This window comes from Hetaerina americana, unplaced genomic scaffold (genome assembly GCF_022747635.1).
Source record: "Hetaerina americana unplaced genomic scaffold, ioHetAmer1.1.p SCAF_1, whole genome shotgun sequence".
NCBI classification, from domain to species: domain Eukaryota; kingdom Metazoa; phylum Arthropoda; class Insecta; order Odonata; family Calopterygidae; genus Hetaerina; species Hetaerina americana.
In genome coordinates, this window is record NW_027286069.1 from 104,859,394 (window position 1) to 104,877,853 (window position 18,460).

The window sequence follows — 18,460 nt, forward strand, 5'->3', positions numbered from 1 at the left end:
TGGTTTCAAAATACTAAACTTCTTTATAGAAGGGAGTTAATTCGATGAAAAGGCTAAGTGGTAAAAAATCGAGGCAGGTCATAAAAAAAATGCACAACCAACACGTTTACATCGCTCGAGGTTGCATCCCGCCAATTCCGAAGGAATAAAACAAACCTGGTTCCGAAGGAAAATGAGGGACCTCGCCCCAGGATAGCAGTCATTTCATTGGAGATGCAATGAAGGTGAGGGCGGGACAGGGAGAGAGTGCGAGGAGGGAACGAGAGGGAAGAGCAATTCCCGCCCCGTCCACCCTTTGATTCCTCCACCGAGTTTACGAGCGAATAGCGAGCGCACGGCCACGCCACTCCCCCCCCCCCCAGAACGCCACTCTATTTTTCCTCGCCCTTCGCCAACCCCCGGCGGTTTCCCAAATGATTGGAAGCGACTGAGGAGGCGGGCAGGCGAAGAGGAGGGCTGAGGGGGGGGGGAATTATAGAATGCTTTCATGGCGCTTCTCTCGTGATGGCCCCACGATGATTGCCCTCCTCCTCACACTCCCGGCCCCGGCAATTCGTAATGGACACTTCCGACCCTCCCTAAAGACTGCCCGAAAACGAGGGAGCTCACATATAAATAAATACATCGAAGAGAGGAGGAAAAGTGGGGGAGGGGAAGAGCGAGTGGCAGGCCACGCCCAAAGGAAAGGAGATTAGTATTACTGAAATAAAAAAAGAGCCAACGGAATAACGGCCTTCAACAGTTTCCAGTTCAAATCGATCGTCTTCCCCCTTTTATAAGTCTACGGAAAATATAAAAACTGGCTTTCATTTAGATTACAAACGACCACTGCTATTGCAGTTATTTAGGTAAGGTTTTGAAAATATGAAATAAAAAGAGTATATAATATTAATGTGAAGCCCTTGAAATGCCAGATAATTGTAAACAAATAAACCAACTGGAATCGGCATAATACTATAAGGAGGTAACTGTAAAATTATTGCAAATAATAAAGGTTCATCGATAACCTACTAGGAATGGCAGTGAGCGTTTACAATCCTCTTACCATGGTAGTAATTTAATGAGCACGACTCCAACTCCATAAATTAAGCACTGACTACTTCTCATACTATTACATCCTCAACAAACACGATAATTGGTTTATTAAAAGACGCACATTGACAAAAAAAGTGCAATCAGGAGTAACACGCAAATTGTTCCCACAAGTTTCCACTACAAAATTGAACGTTTCACTGTATCAAAAATTAAGTTGGCAGTTTTATAAGTATCCGCCTCTACAATTTTGTTTACGATAACTATACTGGAATCAATATCATTACAGTGTCGTCACATTAGGAATTATAGAGGATCTTTTTCTACAATTTCTTCACGATCTTACCCGAAAATATTACCAGAAAATTTTAAGTTAATTAAGTGATTTTCCACGACTCATTTTCTCAGATTGATATTTTGTGATCCTGACGTTTCCGTGAGTTCCAATTTTTCTTCACTTACTTGAAGTCATTAAACTAACCACATAACTAACCATCAGAAAATATAGGGATACAATTACGCGATCAACTATATACTGGTAACAAATTAAAAGGGCGAAAGAGAGTATTTTAGCGTATCCAATTCGTCAGCAGTAGGAAGAATGACATAAGCGTATGACGAAAGGCAAGCAGCACCCCCAGACAAATCACACCCACCTTCAGAAGAAGACGAGATGGAAACAAGTTATGACGAGCGCTCTAACAAGCGCCCAAGGTCTGCCACGAGCGTTTCCTATGCGAGAACCAATGGTCGCTACTTAATGATGACCGAAATTCAAGAGAGCGTGAGGCATGAAAGGGAATGGAAGAATTTTATCGAGCGTTCGACAGGGACAGCACCAAAAATAAACTAAGAGCTTACAATGTCGAAAGAAAATAATGAGAAAACCTGAAGTCAAGCTTCGATTTCTAAGATCATGAGTGCAATTTATTCCAGATTGAATTCCAAAAAGCTTGATAAATACCGACGTACGAGGTAACCGACGGATTTTCTATTAAATAACAACTTCACTTTGGTGAAGTCAGAGATCGAGGGCTTAAGCATTTGGCATTCGTTGCGTGGTTCAGCAACACATTTCCCCAGTATCGCAAAATACCGAACGAATTGCTACCTTATTACTAATATGAAATAACAAAAAATAAGACCAAAAACAATTAGCTCTTACTAGGTCGAATGAAAGTTATTTTATATAGCAGATTCACTTGAAGTTCAGCCCGCTGGAGAACGGTCTAATAATATAGTTCACTCTTTGCAAACTGTTCTAGTTGAGTTTTCGAACATGCTTCCATTATCCCATCAGTAATAGCAAGTTTAACAGTCGGTGGATTACAAAATGCAATAAATATTTGGAACTGCGCAAATCCACGTTCAGTCTTTCATTACCTGGAAGTTGGCAATAAGAGCCATTCATATTCAAATAGTCTTCTTACTTGGGCGGCGTTTCGCCTGAGGCAATCATCGCGACGCACGGTTGGAGCCCGAGGATTACATGGACTGAGGCAAGATCAGAGACCTTGGCAATGCCGTCGCGCGAGGGGAAGAACTCTCTTGGAAGAAGAAAATGACCAAGAATGGGCGCGCTGGCCTCGACGCCCACGGCCTCCCCCACGCTAGATCCGCGCCGACCAAAATCTCGTTACCCTCCGGAGCCGTCTCCTCATAAAGCCCCTCCCTCCCACACCCCAGCCGGACCCACCGACCCATTGTCATTCCGGGCCATACCTCTCATCCCCGTGCACTCGCGAACCACCGAACTACACATACTGAGCCAGTCGGTCGGTCGGTCGGATGCCCTCGCAGTGATATCATGCGCGCGGCCCAATGCCGTAGCCCCGCGCCGCTCCTGCCTTCGCGAAGAAGGGATGCCAACCTAGGGGATTCTAATTAAAGGGCATTCGGGAGCGATCTCACGGGTGGGCAGCGAGAGAGCGAGAGGGGAGGAGAGGGATGGACGAAGAGCAGCTCTGGATTCGTCGTCATGGCAATGGGAAGAGTGGGAGAGAGATGATATGGGGGTGGGGGAAGGGGGACGGGGAGTGTACACGCATGAGGGGGAGCGTGGAAGCGAAGCTGTCCGTCCGTCCTCCCCCGTCCCACACACATACACAATCACACCCTCTTTTTCGCTACCCCCCTTCCATCAAGCGCATCATCGTTGGCCGTGTCCCCGCTGGCGGAGGCTAACGAAGGCTATTGCTCCCCTCAAAGCGGACATTATCGTGGGCCGCTGCCACACAGACGGAGCGCGTTCACCTACGTGTGAATGTATGTGAGAGCGCGTCGCCGAAACGGGAGTAATATCATTTCCTCCACCCTCACCCGCCGCACCCTACCCGATCCCCCCGTGGGAGTCCAGTCACCCCCTCCCCGCCTCACCCTCTCCACACGGCGCGAAGACATACATGTGTGTGTGTGCGGGACTTCTCCGTGGGTGGCGCCTCCCGGCTGTTTTCTTCGTACACGGGAGGGAGTGAGGGGGGGGGTTGAATATGGCGTCTCTTCCCGGCACCAAAACAAACGGCGATGATCAGCGAAAGAAAGGAAGGGATGAGGCGGCGGCCACTACAATTACTCCGAGGCCTGGGCACACGAGGGAAAAATGGGGGTGAAAGCCAAAAGCCACAATAACAGACCACTACCTTCAACGGGGGTGTAATTGATGACCGTCGCCCATCTTAAATTCCATGGAAGAACACAAAAATTCTGCAGGGAAAGCGATAAATATCCTTTCTAAACTGGACTCTAAGAAAGTGATAGAGCGAAGAGAAGAGAGAGGATCACACTGGGCTCAATCAAAACTACTTCCAAGGGTCGGGACGTGACTCGTGCATTTGCGAGCGCAACAGACTTTGATGATGGATTCTGAATCATTAGGATTAATAAACACATTTTAAAATTCTACACATATTAATCTATTGCAGTCCCAAAGGAACATTTTACCTTGCAATATACCTGTACAGGGGATAGAATATGACATAACGAGATTTGAGTTGTCTTTTTTTAATATGATTAAATAATTTTGCGTTGTGGTAGCCTTGTGGGTTGAGTGTTCGGCTACTGGTTAGAAAGTTTGGGTTCGACTAATTTCCCCCGCACATCATCAATGCCATACTCCCTTGCGCCTGGCTATATTCTAGGTAATAATCAAAGGGGATTGGCGAACGAGAATAAATAAATTGCCTTAATTCATTGAGCAATTTCTTCTCAATCAAAAATGTGTTAAGATCGTTTTTTACGTTAAGATTTGGTTTTATGCGTCCGTTGATTTTTGTAGCTATAGTTAAGTTATTTTGAGGTCCCCATTGCTACTTCTAAGAACCTTTCGAGTTACATGTGAATGGCTTTAAGACATTTAAAAATAATTTCATCACTTTTGAAATTTGACACAAAATCAGCAAGGACCACTTTCAGCGGAGTGAGATGAAGAACAAATTTGGCTGAAAACATTTAAAAATACATACCGATATTGGGCTGAAAAACGAATACAATTATTTATTTTATACTTTATTTGTATTCCAATAGTTATTTGAATTTGCTACAGTTATTAGATAGCAAGCACCCATTTCCTATGAAAAAAATTAAATTATATTAAATGCATAATCTATAATCGGGCAATGCATTTCAAACGCCAGCAGAATTTGACGGGTGTTTCGCGAAATTAAGGCTAACAAAGGAGTTACACATAACTGATTATCACGTAATTTCTTCCACGATACATCGAAAGAGAACGGTATTGGTAATACTAACACTTACAGCTGAAACTAATTAGGTACAATTCAATTTTCCCAGATCTTTAGATTGTCAATGGAAGTCCACTTCAACATACAGACTGTTCTGGAATTTTAACGCACATTTTTCCTACATTCGGGCAACCTTGCGCGGCCAATTTCCTTTATAGTCCTTCTCTCATTCCTTGACGCTCCGCTTCCAACGCCCTCACCACTTCTGAGGACAATTCCTAGGAAGTCTCCTTCCGGTTAGCTCGCGGGCCCGCCACTATCAGAGTTTATTTGTGTTAAACTGTCTCCAAACATCGTCCTTTCATGATGGGTTGCAGTTCACGGAAAAGAAAATGCCTGATCAAACTAGGTCGGGTGAGTAGGCATGCTGAGGAAGGGTAACGATGGTGGTTTGAACTACTCAAGTTAAGTATAGGTGGTGATGCGTGACCTGGCATCTCTCTGACCGTATCAGAGACGGTAGAGCATACTTTTCAGATGTCTGGTGCATTTCTGATTTTGTCGAGAGAATATCATCACATGAACTTACCGATATGTTTACACTTCTCCGCTATTTTCCCAACCTGTCAAACGAATGTCAGATTTCGCGAACTCAGGTAATATGAGCATCGTCAGAATACGTTAAGGGCAGCCAATAATCATCATAATTGACTATCGACCTTAGTTTGCAGTTAAGTATTCGTAACAACTTGTACTACTTGCGCGTTGACCGCCACAAACGTTCACATTTCATGGGTCTCAGTAAACAGCTTCATTAATTTGAACCAAAATGTTACGTTTATTCGCTGCTCATTGCAGACAGCCCTCTCATATACTGCAAAAACAATCTAAATGTACATGAAAAACAGCCGTATAGTGATTAATAAACGTAGGGTGATGAATATGACGATGCAGCCAAAAGGAGATTCATTTAAAAAATATGCCATTACATTAAAATTCTTATTCAGCATTGTCTTTGGAAGTAAATCTCGAGGTCCTTTGGTCAAGTTACGGAATTTTTTAATTGGCTTTGTATGTATTTTATCATGAAAATTACCTATATTCAGAGCAAGCGTAAAGGCTACGCCTGCCGAGGTCAAAATCCGCAGGAGCACATAAGTCGTTTTAACTGCCAGCGATGGCAATTGTCGCAATTACTTTATTCAAATTTACTTTTTAAAGGTTTTAGCTAATCTCATATTAGAATTCTCTTGCATCGCTCCGCGTTGAAATTGATCTAACGCTTCTGGCAAATATCGCGCTAAAAACACCGCCCACCATTTTTTAATAGAGAAGAATAAAAGAGCCCAATATATTGCCAGAAACAAGGAAAACTGAAAGGAAAAGAACAATTTTAGAAATTGTATTTCACAACTTTTCCCTGATAAACTCCACAAAGCACTTACTTGAATACTTTGAGCGAAAGTTGAAGACAGGCGTTTTGTGTATTAGCAGTTGAGCAAGGAGATAATGGATCATTTTCATACATTGGAATAGGGTAGAGACAGCAGAGATAACATAGATATCCGATTCAATTCTTTTAAAGTGATTACGTGAAATGCCCCATTACATATAGTATTAAAAATAATCAGTTTTGAGTGTGCAGCTTTTTCGATTTCAGCCCGCGGTGGGTCTCTTGGATGAGGTAACATGTGAGCCTCATCCTAACCAATCAGACTTTGAGCTGAAAGGAGATACATCTGCAGATTTTCGAAACATACTAACAAATCAGTAACAGTGCTAAATGACCAATATGCGCACGCAAAATTGGCTACATACAATTAACAAAACGAAATCGAGTCCACAAAATTGTTTCCCAAAAACAGTCGAACCTTAAAAAATATTTTTCAGAACTATTTATATGAACTGCTTATCGAATACTTAAAATCAAGAAGAAAATGTCCACATCGTTTGGCGACAGATTTCAGGAAGAGCTTGACTAACCAACGTGAGATGACCAGCAGAAAGCACTGTGTCACCATTATCAAAGAGGAAATATTAGTTCTAACAAAGACATTGCTATTGAAATCATTTCATTAACTTACTACTTCCCATGAAAATTGGTCGACGCAAAGGGGTTCGTTATAACGGTTAACATTTTATACGAAAGTTACAATCCATCAAAAAAATAAAAACTTGCGAGTTCTCCGAATAAGCGCGTGGGGAGCCTTGGGAGAGATAGTGGGAAGGAGGGGAGAAGAGGTCGGGCGAGCACGTGGGTAGACTTGGGAGACCGGACAACTTCCATTTAAAAGCATGAGAGAGTTCCTCCGCACGCCTTAAATATATATACATGCACACCTCCATCCCACGCACTCTCTCGGGCATCACACTTTTCCTTCGTTCTTTAAAGATCTGAGTCCTTGACAGTGCTCTAGTCTGCTTCATTTAAGACAATAAAAAGGAACGACGACACATCCGTCGACTTGAGTCCGGTATGAATCGAATCCTAAAGTCAAAACAATGAAGCACACCAAGCAGCCATTCCCACGATTTATTCTACATGAAGTTTCTCCCTCCACCGAACAAGCCTTATACGCGGAAAGCAAAAGCACGCCTCCGGGCCCCATTACGTCACTTGGCACCGATCTCCCTCTCCCTCTCCCGCGAACATGATGGCACTCTCCTAAGTTACGTCGCGCGGCCGCTTTCTGAGGTTCCGAGGTTTGTAGGCGACGTATTTTTTCTTCGGACGCCTGTAACGACTTAGCTGTTATCGTGAGCTCGACAGTGCTCTTGCATTAATTTAAACAATAAACATCACCGGAACTGATCTAGTGCATCAGAACTTCTCCTGAGTGTCAAACCCAATCAACTGGGTAACGCAAAATATGAATCATTCGACTGGTTCCGCCATTTTAAAAATGAGTATCGCAATGACTTCGGCACGGAAGAGTGGAAATGGAGAATTTTGCATTCTGGCTCGGTGGATCAAAGGCACGCTATCTTCGGAACCTCGAATATTACTTGTCTCGACCACATTTAGTCGACAGATGTTCGCAAGGACGACCGCGCACGTGCACTGACGTATGCTTTTGAGACAAGACTGAAGTCAGGATGAGAACCATATGGAGGAAAGGCATTTAAAGATACCAACTAGCCAAAATTTTCAAAGAAAACAATGGAAAAATTACCGGTGAGCATGGGTTCTATTTTGATGCTAACAACCGCGGAAATTGAATGACACACTCGTCAGGGGTTTAGCATCCGATAAAGCTGTCAAGAATGCAATGATGCGATGCTAATATTTCCATTCGAACTGGTATTAAAGCAAAGATACTCAGAAAGGAGGGATTTTTCGCTCAATAGTTGCATCATTTTAGTTAACCCGCCTGGACTTTGAATGGAATAAAATTATCATTTCGAATATAATGAATTACCATCCTACACCCATATCCTAGACAAATAACAGAACGGGGCCATTCCTACAACATGTCTGTCCAGCGATAGAAGTACATGAAACACTTAACTTTCCTCGAAAAATGACTTAATTTATTGAGCTACTATTATAAAATATAGCTTACAAGGAAAATAAAAAGCTACTCCAAAATGATTGCTTTAACGTAACACAACCTAACGTAAACAATTTTAATTCTAAAAGTATCTTTAGAACATTGAACTTAAAAACAATGATGAGGCCAATCCTTTGAGATGGAATTGTTAGCTACCGATGACATACAACGCACCCGGGGAGTTAAATCATGGACAGCGGAGCGTAAATCACGATGCATTGCTCTAATTTCTAAACCCACTTAAACAATCCTCACGAAGTGTGCAACTCCATTCTGTCCATTGGACTTGAAGAATCTCGGACAACGAGAAGAATGGATAGCCTGGGGGAAAAGAGGTCTGGGTCTCCAGGCGGTGCGATGTTGTCATGGGCCTCAGGGGGCAGAGCGGTGGTAGGGAGGGGAGAGGACGAGGAAAAGGGGGAGAGAGACGCTCCTCCGACAACTTCCCCCCATATAACCCTTCCACAACCCCAGCCCTGCTGCCAACCCTATACTCTGCGCTGAACTCCATAACCCTGCCCCCCTCCGTCTCGTGACAACGAACTCCCTACACATTCGAAGCTCCACCCACCGAACAAAGAATAAGACGGCGAACTCCTTTCGAAATGGATGCCATGTAACTCCCTCTCCTCCTCCACACTCTAAATGTGTGTCCTGACCAGTAGGCAGCTGTAATAAGTAGGAGGAACTGCCCTTCTTCTTAATGGAGACTTCTTTTTTTAACGACCATCCCGGCCAACGCCGAGTAGCAGCGTTGACCACTTGACTGAAAGCAAATACGAAAACGATCCAAGACTAGTCGGCCACTTTTGCCACAGGAATATCGAGACAACTAATTTAGAATGGAGGCACAGTAGGAGAGTGGTTAATTTTATTCACCACCGAATTCATTATTTGGGTATGGTACAGAACCTACGCTATTACTAGTTAAGGCATAATCTCAAATGTGCCACCCATATATGTATTCATTAGCAAAAACTTACTTGACTTCTTTTATGGCTTATGAACTATCCTCTCAAAGACAGGAAGTGTTTAAAGCATGATTACATGCACGCACTTCAAGTACTCAGCCCAACAAAATTGAAATAAAAAATAGAATTTCAGAATGAAAAAGAGACAAGATTGAGTTCAAAGGAGAATGCTTGGATGAAAACAATTCCTAAATGTCAATATGGACAGAAAGCTGTGTTTCCATATCATATCAATCATTTAATTTAAATAAAATTACATCCATTAAAAACTTCTTCCTTTCAAAAAATGTTTTGACTGTTTCCAATATTTACTATTATGAAGTTCTGCCAACAATTGGACATTAGCCCAGAGGTTGTTGGAAGCAATGAATGATGGCGAAACTTTTTGGTGTAATAACATAAGTCACCTCTTCAACTTAAGAATTAAGTGTTATCAGGATCTTCCACCTAAAAGGGACATTGTGATGAAATCGTCATAATTATAAGAAATCAAAAGTGATTTAAAAAATACTACCAAATTGAATAGTTTTTGAAGAACTGAATAAACTCTTATCCAAACATATTATGAAGAGTTTTGGTGACAATCCCAGTAATGACTGCCAATTTAAAGAAACACCAAATAAATTACCACAATGAAATATAATTACATACACAAAAGTTGTAAGAATGTGGGAGATATATGAATTGTTTTCAAAGACTGGTGCCTCATAAACAACCTTTATTACACAACTACACATCCACATAGCACAACAAAAACTGAAATTATTCTCCTGAGTGAATAATGTGGTCAACACAGAACAATGGTACGAATATCAATTCCAATATTGATACTATAAAATATCATCAGATAAGAAAAACGAAAAATAAAATCACAAAACCAGGAAAACTGCGCTACACTACCAGATTAATTAAAACTCCAATTAAATCGAAAAGCCAAATACCTTTTTTGCGTTAATTAGCTATAAGCCCAAAACCCTGGTTTCCCCTTCTTAGGTCATCATCTGGTGAATGAGGAAGTTCTGTGGAGGAAGGGAAACTTGAATATTTGAAACTCTTTATAATGTAGAGAGAAAGAAGACAATGATTACCTACTAAAGAGCCCTAAATAAGAATTTAAATCCGTTTCTGAATTCCATATAGTACATGATCACAATGCGAGGAATTAATTAAAAAATGCACTCTGTGTATATATCGTGCATTATGTGATGTTTCAATATCTCCATACCATTGACTAGGTAAATAGAAATAAAATGAATGCCAAATTCTGGCAATATCGAAGAATCAATACAAGTGTTCTACTCACATGCTGAATTTACAAAGAAAGAAAACTAATTCAGTACTTATATCGTTCAATACTGGTCATAATATTCCTTCTTTATGAACTGTTCATAATTGCAGAGCTAAAATTATAACTGCCACCCTTGTGATGCCAGTCACCATATAAGAAATCCAAAAACATCTAAATTTGTGTAAGAAACCAGGTTGGTCAAACAAAATTATGGATCAATGAATACGGATTTGAGGTCTTGTACAAAAAATATGAAATTCAACAAATTTCAATTTTTCATTGAAAATATTTCTATTAAATGGCTGGTCACTAATTTTTCATTAAACCAAATGCAACAGGCCATGACAAAATGAATTATTAAAAGGAGAGTGATAAGACTAAGGAAGATTTGCCTTGACAATGGAAGTCTTAACTATTCACCATTAGAGGATGTTGAATGATTAATTTACAACCTTCAAGACACAAAATTAACATTCCGCTGAGATGAAATAGCATGTTGCTAAGCTCAGGGGTGATGGGCATATGTGTAATGAGATTGAAAAACATCAGCAAGCAGGTTTTGATGGTGGTACACAACTTGGTCAAGTAAATTCATGGTTGGCACTTCAGATGAAAGGCTCATCTAATGTTGCCTTAATTAATTGCCACTTAAAAACAATTAATATTTTGAAAAATGTTGTATTAATTACGATTTAGTATTTTAGAGAAGGCTTAAGGAGTGTACCGTGATGCCAAAGGTGCAACAAAGGCAGCTTCAGTTCAGCACAGGACCGACCTCAGATAATCCAAATAGTACATAGTAAATATTTTTATAATAAGGGTATACTTAGAACTGTTTTTTACTGTATGTAATATAAATTCATTTATATATATATGTATATATTTACGAAGTTAATGAACTTGACTTTAGCAAAGAAGGATAGGAGTCTGCATACCATGAATGATGAATATAGAAACATGAAAAAATAAATCCACTATGACAATACTAAAAAGAGATTATACCTTTTTAAGCAAGCTAATTTTTGCAATAGATAAATTATCATTCCAAGAACATATCCTCTTTGCACTACAAAATCAAATCCAGGGATCATCCTTCGATATAGTAGGGATTTCAGTCACACACTGATGGATAGGGAGAGGGCATGAATACAAGTAGATAGAATGGAGGAAAACATGAAAAAACAAGGGCAAGTCTACCCTATTGAATTCAAAAATAAAATGGGTAGGAAAATCAAATCTCTCATTTTTAAAAATAACAATGCCATCAATCCACAATTCTGTATGTTAGTTCTCTGCATATATGTTTTAAACAGCTGAATAATTACACTACATTACATTAATAAACTAGCTTGTGAAGTGACAACAAAAATTTTAAAATAATGGACAATGCTTTGTTGAGACCACCAAGCTGCTACTCTTGGCCAATTCTTTATTCCATTAAATAAAAAACGTGCATCGACCAATGAAGCATCTTCAACGTCATTCACACAGCATGCAGTTGTGAAAACATGATTCCAAAGGGAGGGGGTGGCAAAGATATAAATTTATTGAGCATGCTTTTTAGACTTGATATGCTTCCGCAAGTGTGCTAATATTCAAAATTCAATCATCATGTGAAAAATGTGAATGCATTTGCACATTGTTTTTTGGATGAGACCTCATACCTGAGATGTTGGATATATATCAAAATTGTAGTTTATTTTTACACACAGAGAAACAAGTTTACATAAACATTGACGAATTAGACAGAAAGCATCTCACTGAATATATTTCGGTTAACAAACAATATAGTTGTACGGCTGTACGGCTTTGGGTTTTACTTTCTTTCCCAACAAACAATATGTTTCAAAAACATATCAGCTTTGAAACAGCATTCATTGCAGCCAATGCTTAATAAGGACTCATACATGAAACAGTATCATAACTCTAAGGATCCACTTTTTCCTGAAATTACCTAAGGTAATAAAGTTATAAAAGAATATTATGAAAATGGGAAAACTACCGAATTAATAGTCATTTATGAAAAAGTTATTTTTTGAGCTAAAGCTGCATTATAACCATAAACTTTTAAAGCTAACAGTTTCAGGCTTAACTTGGTGGAATTCTTTCCTGGTGAGGGTGAAAGAAAGAGAAAAAACAACTTTGCACTTCCACACACTTTTTAATATAACACGACCATGGTTTCGATGCTGCGCATCATCTTCAGGTGGAGATGAACCACCTGAAGATGATGCGCAGCATCGAAACCATGGTCGTGTTATATTAAAAAGTGTGTGGAAGTGCAAAGTTGTTTTTTCTCTTTCTTTCACCCTCACCATAAACTTTTAATACTAAAATATTCATTCCAAATGTATAAAATCACAATTGTAATAACGTCTTGCATTAAGGGGGATTTCGATTTGCTACTGCTATCATACCAGCGAAGTCTTTATCACCAGTATGTATAGGTCATACTTAAATAGTCATACTTAAATCGCCATACTTTTAGTTCTATATGCTGTCTCAATATAATTTTGCTTGGCTTGGAAAAAATGTTTAATATAAATTGCAAGGAGCCTAATTTACTTTTCTCAATTATACTAAGACTGAATCAAATATTCTCTCATAAAATCTCATACCTTAGATGTACTTCAAAAGAGTAAAAATTTAACAATATTCCTTGCACTCAGATATAACCCCATGAGCTTTCCATGTCATTTTCAAAGTGATAACCCAGCTTTTTTGCCCTGAATTCTCAATGTACCTCAAATGGTCACATCAATTCTACATTATTCTGTGCTTAGGGCATGCACACACAATTAAGTTGAAAAGACGGGGCTGTGAATATATTGAGGCAGCACAACACCTTACATTGCTGGAAAGGGCAAATACAAAAAGATTGATAAGAGCCAACTCCTACACTTCTCTTTAAGCTGTGAATGAGGGTAAATTAAAACATATTATCCACCGTAATAGACTGAAAGCCCTAGAAACATCAAGTAATAATTCACGAAGATCTGAGCTAAGGTAAAACGTACATAACCATGTGTTAGCTAGACAATATGTGGACAGCAAAGCATCAGATTTCATACAAATTCTTTAAGTAAAAAGGCCTACTCATTAAAATGTGCCAGATTCACTGATGGCAAGAATCATTACAAACATACCTAGGAAACGTACTCAGCATGAAGACAACATATGTAGACCGTTTTGCGATAGAGACTCAAACCACTTGTGAGCCCAGAAACAGCAAATCATGCCCGTGCATATGGAAAATTTGAATTTCCAGTAGAGGTAACTTAAGATAATTGAATTCAGTTTTATTAACAATAATGACTTATTTAACTTCTCCTCTGTTTATTAATATTTTATACACATACAAGTACGTCCAATACCAAATTTCACCTCAAGATTTCCAAAAAAGACACCTGATATCATTTTTTGTGATGTGGTTGCATTGTTTTTAAAATAAAAAATGAATGCTTATTATTTGCTACACAGTCATAATTGACTATATCAAACCATAAGATGCATATATGCAATGTAGGATAAGAACTTTTCCATTCCTTGATTGAAAAATGCAAATGAATTGGACTAGCCAAGCTTTTGGCATCAATAAGTCATACAATTAATAACCAGCACTTTGGAAGGTATGCATTGACTTCCATCACCACTGAGGATAAGGTGAAGTAGCAATTAAAACAGCAAGGCAAAATCCTAAGCAATGAGAATAGTCATAACAAATTATATTTCATTATTCTTTCTGACACATGAATCAAGCTCATATAAAATTCACTGAGACCTCATTATACGTCTTATTTTCCTGCATCTCCCATTCATATCATGCATTACCATTCGCTATACATATATTATTTATAGAATACATATGTGCATGCCAGTCAAACCATTCATCAAAATGTTTCCTTTAATTTGTAAACATGCTGCATCACCGAAATATTATACAATGAAATCATTGGCCCTTTCAAATTGCTTATAGAAATTTATGGAGCATGATAAATTTTAATTGCTTTATTGTTGTGGAGCCATTAAATGAGTACAAATTCTTGAAGTAAAGTGGCCTGCAATCTGGTTTGGTACTCATTTCTATTAATTCCTATTTGAAAATTAAAAGCGACACAATAAGAACAAAACAAATTGGACACACTACAACTTTTCTGTCTGAATGAGTGAACACACTGAACGTCATAGTAGAAGTCTCTGTAGAATTTGAGAATTAAAAAACAAATATTATGACTAATAACTAGGCTAATTTATGCATTTAAATAGTGTGACAGGAACTTACTCAAATTCATTTTTGCACATCATATTGAAACAAATGCTAATAGCAGTAAACTGATAGGACATAATCATTCATTTTTGTATGAATTGCAAAGAAGGGAGACGATTCAGACTATTAAAAGGGGAATCGGGTAAGATCAAGGTAATATCCAAAAGTAAAACTAATGCAGCAACTTTTCACCTTCACCCCCTCAACTCTAATAAATTAAGGCGTTAGTAATGTTGAACTGCACAGGAGTTTATTAAACAGTGAAATACATATAAGTAATATGGAAAAAATAAATAACTATGACATTAAGAACAGAAAAACCTAAGTGAATGTTTTAGAGACACAAGCAGTAACTTTAACTGATTAGACTGCCATATTAAGGCAGAAAAACTGTGGGATTATTTTTTTGAAATAAAAAGGAAAAGATATTTATGCAGCCTTACAGTAGCATTTCAAGTACATTTAGCAATACCTGCAACAATATCCTGAAATTTTCTTTTGCACCACGTAGATTGTGTTCGAATTATTTACCATAAATGGAAATATACCCAAAATATTTTGTACTTTCCCAATCCAAAAAAGTAATTTGAAATTTATACACGACTACTCAAAGTCAAACTGATGTGACTAACGTTGGAGGCAGTTAACGTCTACAATTGTGTATGACATGTTCTCGATAAGAGCATCTCTTTCGAAATTCGAGTGTGTCTGAACTTCCTTAAGATTTTATGAACCCTCGTGTCTAAACACATTCACAATTAAGGTAGCAACATCCAAAGAACCAGCACCACAAAATCGTTAACAATCGAGGTCAACTTTCAATACTTGATTTAGGTACATGACAAACTACAAACAAAAAGTTGGCATTTTAAAGTTATCATAGTGCCACCACTATTAAACAACACAGGTATTTCCAAATTCCATCCATCACTGACACAGAAGCTGCTTTGAGTAATTACTTCAAATGGTGCCAATTGCCAGTAAATAACCACCATATTTCGGTCAGCGAATCCACTCGTATATGTTAATCGGAATTTCCTTTTCTAAAACATTCGTTAGTTTTACAAACTGTTGCATATGTAAATTAGTGAACAGTACAATATTGATTTTCAAGTAGCTACCTACGCAATGAAGTTCGCATGGGCGTATTGATTTCGTCCTTATTCTACCGACTTTTCTTTCAAATAATTACTGAAACTTTCCGTTAACATCGAGACGTGGTTATAATTAAAGCCTAAAAATGGCTGATGAACTCAGAAACATATCGCCAAAAATAATTATGACCACATAAATACGCACTTCCGATCAGATCGGAACTGTTTACTCGTAGCAATAAATAAAAACTATTTCGGACAATTACACAGTCACTCACATCTTAACTTCGCGTAAATCTCAAGAACTCAATATTGCATGCATAATCTCACAGTTTACTAGCACGTCCCAAAGGTATGGCCTATCACTGCAAATTTCAAACAAGTATATGGTTACTAATGGTCTTCTACCCGAAATAAGTAGTACATACCCATTAATATAATCACTTGCATAGCTTGGAATGCACTTAGGTTACTAAAAACCAGTAAAATAGATATGAACGAGCACCCAGAACATAAAACTCAAGAAATCAATACAAACGTAGAAGCGAAAGCTGAACTCACTGATCAAAATGCAACTCTTTTGCCCAAAAACTCTCATAAGTTAGTAAAATCTAACTTATTATTACACTTTAAACCAGTTTACGAAATATTTTCACTGAAGAACCGCAGAAACTGTGATATTAACTGGTATTTCATGGGCGCATTGCGCAGAAGCTTTAGTCGATTGTCAGAATCAGTCTTCCCACAACGCATCACGACATGTAAAGATAGCTGAATCTTCCATGCAGTAGAGTGAACAAGAGGAAATATTGTATCTTGCAGATTATCATGCAAATACATATGGTGCAAAATGGAACTACACTATTCACTAGTAGCACAGTCTACTTTTTCCTTGATGATGAACGAAGGGTAGGTAGGAAGGAAAGAGGAGGGGCGCTCTCTCCCTTGCAACATAACGGTAACGCAGCCCCCATCTGTGACACAGACATTGATTATCACACATTCCCGATAAGATAATATAAATCGATGGTGTTGCAAAATGAGATAAGGTCTTCAGACACAACATCAAAGTATCACCGGGTTCGCCACACGGATCTGGGAGCCGTAATTTACTTCTCTTAGACTATGAACTTACCCCTTAGTTCCAGCGATACAACACACTGGCGATTCTCCTTCGGTCCTCTTTCACGGCTCCTGCCGCTCTCTCTCATCCACACACACATACACACATAAGCTCCCACCCAAAGCGGCTAGCTTCGCTCTCTTGTGAGGCACACCCCTATCGGCCTGCGACGAACTGTTGGGCGGGGAATGAACGTGAGCGTTCGAAGAGCAAAGGGGAGAAACTGAGAGGATGAGGGATTGAGAGAGAACTTCTGTGACGTCACCACCGGATGTTGCCACAGTCACCAGTCGGATGTTTACATCCGTACACTGAGAAGGCTTGTCCGAAAGATATTCCTATACTATTCCCACAGTGAAAATCACAGTAACAAGGAAAATTCTGGCGTATTATTTGGCGTCGCTTGGGAACGAGAGCGTCGAGGAGCTGGATCGATTCGGAAACACAACGGCGAAGAGAACGTGCGTTGGCTTGTCTGCCCACTCGCGCGCGCACGCACACAGTCGCTTTCTCGTCTCACACAAGCTGATCTCCAGACTGGTCCACCATATATGGCGATGGCAGCCGTACATTTATGCACACTATACAGGCCGCAGATGTAAAAATAAAGACCATGTCGTGGATTCATAAGTACCTAAATGGCTACAGAAACAGCTTAAAAGTGTCCGTGGCTTCTTTAAACATTTGCGGTAGCTCTAAGGAGAAGCTAACATTAGCGTGAGTCTTTTTTTCTCTCTCGCTAGCAGACAGAATGAAGAGAGTGGGTGTTCTCATATCCTCCACCTTCCTTTCCATCAAGTCTACGTCATTTTTATCCCAGCGCGCTACTTGAAAGGAAAAGCTGAGAGCCGTGGTGTAAAGTCGTTTCTATCAGAGGATATTTTATCGTTTCTTCATTAATACACCGACAACACTCTACTGAATGAAAAGAGATCCATATTTTGATTTTTACATGGTTTTAAATTACTTCTATCAGTGGATGATGATCTTGTTATTATAAAAATATTTTGGGCCTAAATTGTACTTTCTATGAGCTTTTTATTTAAAGACCACAAATTTTTCCTCCAAAACCACACAAGCGTCAGTATTAAATACATAAACCAAAATTTGTAATGCAGAACTCATACAATATCTGAAATATTAGATGCTCTTCTTGTTAAAAATATTTCCTCAACTATTATTACTTCAATGCCGGGATGAATGAAATTCCCGAGAAAATGCAGCATGAATACATGTCATCATTTAGTGAATATCCATAATCAACTAATTTACATTCTGGAAAGACAAAGTAAGTTTTGATCCAAGTTATAGCTTTATGATAATTCTTCATCAAATGTTCATTGATTTAAGAAGATTAAAAATGTCTCAAAGTTGCATGTGCTAACTATACCAAAGTAGTCTCCCAAGTTTTATTTCACCATTCAGAGCGATTTGGTATCACTTCATCCATGCTA

At 39.1% G+C, this 18,460-nt stretch overlaps 1 protein-coding gene across 3 annotated transcripts in view; it reads right to left on the bottom strand.

Moving 5' to 3' along the window:
* rhea (Talin_middle and talin-RS domain-containing protein rhea) overlaps positions 1–17,469 on the bottom strand; it is a 235,809-nt gene extending 218,340 nt beyond the window's left edge. For 2 of the 3 annotated variants that reach the window (XM_071594377.1, XM_071594376.1), the window contains exon 1: positions 17,019–17,469. The gene's annotated coding sequence lies outside the window, so the exon portion shown is untranslated. Of the gene's footprint in view, positions 1–10,175; positions 10,254–17,018 lie in introns of all 3 variants that reach the window. The other variant, XM_071594371.1, reaches the window with a different exon arrangement.
* Positions 17,470–18,460: the final 991 nt, after the last annotated feature.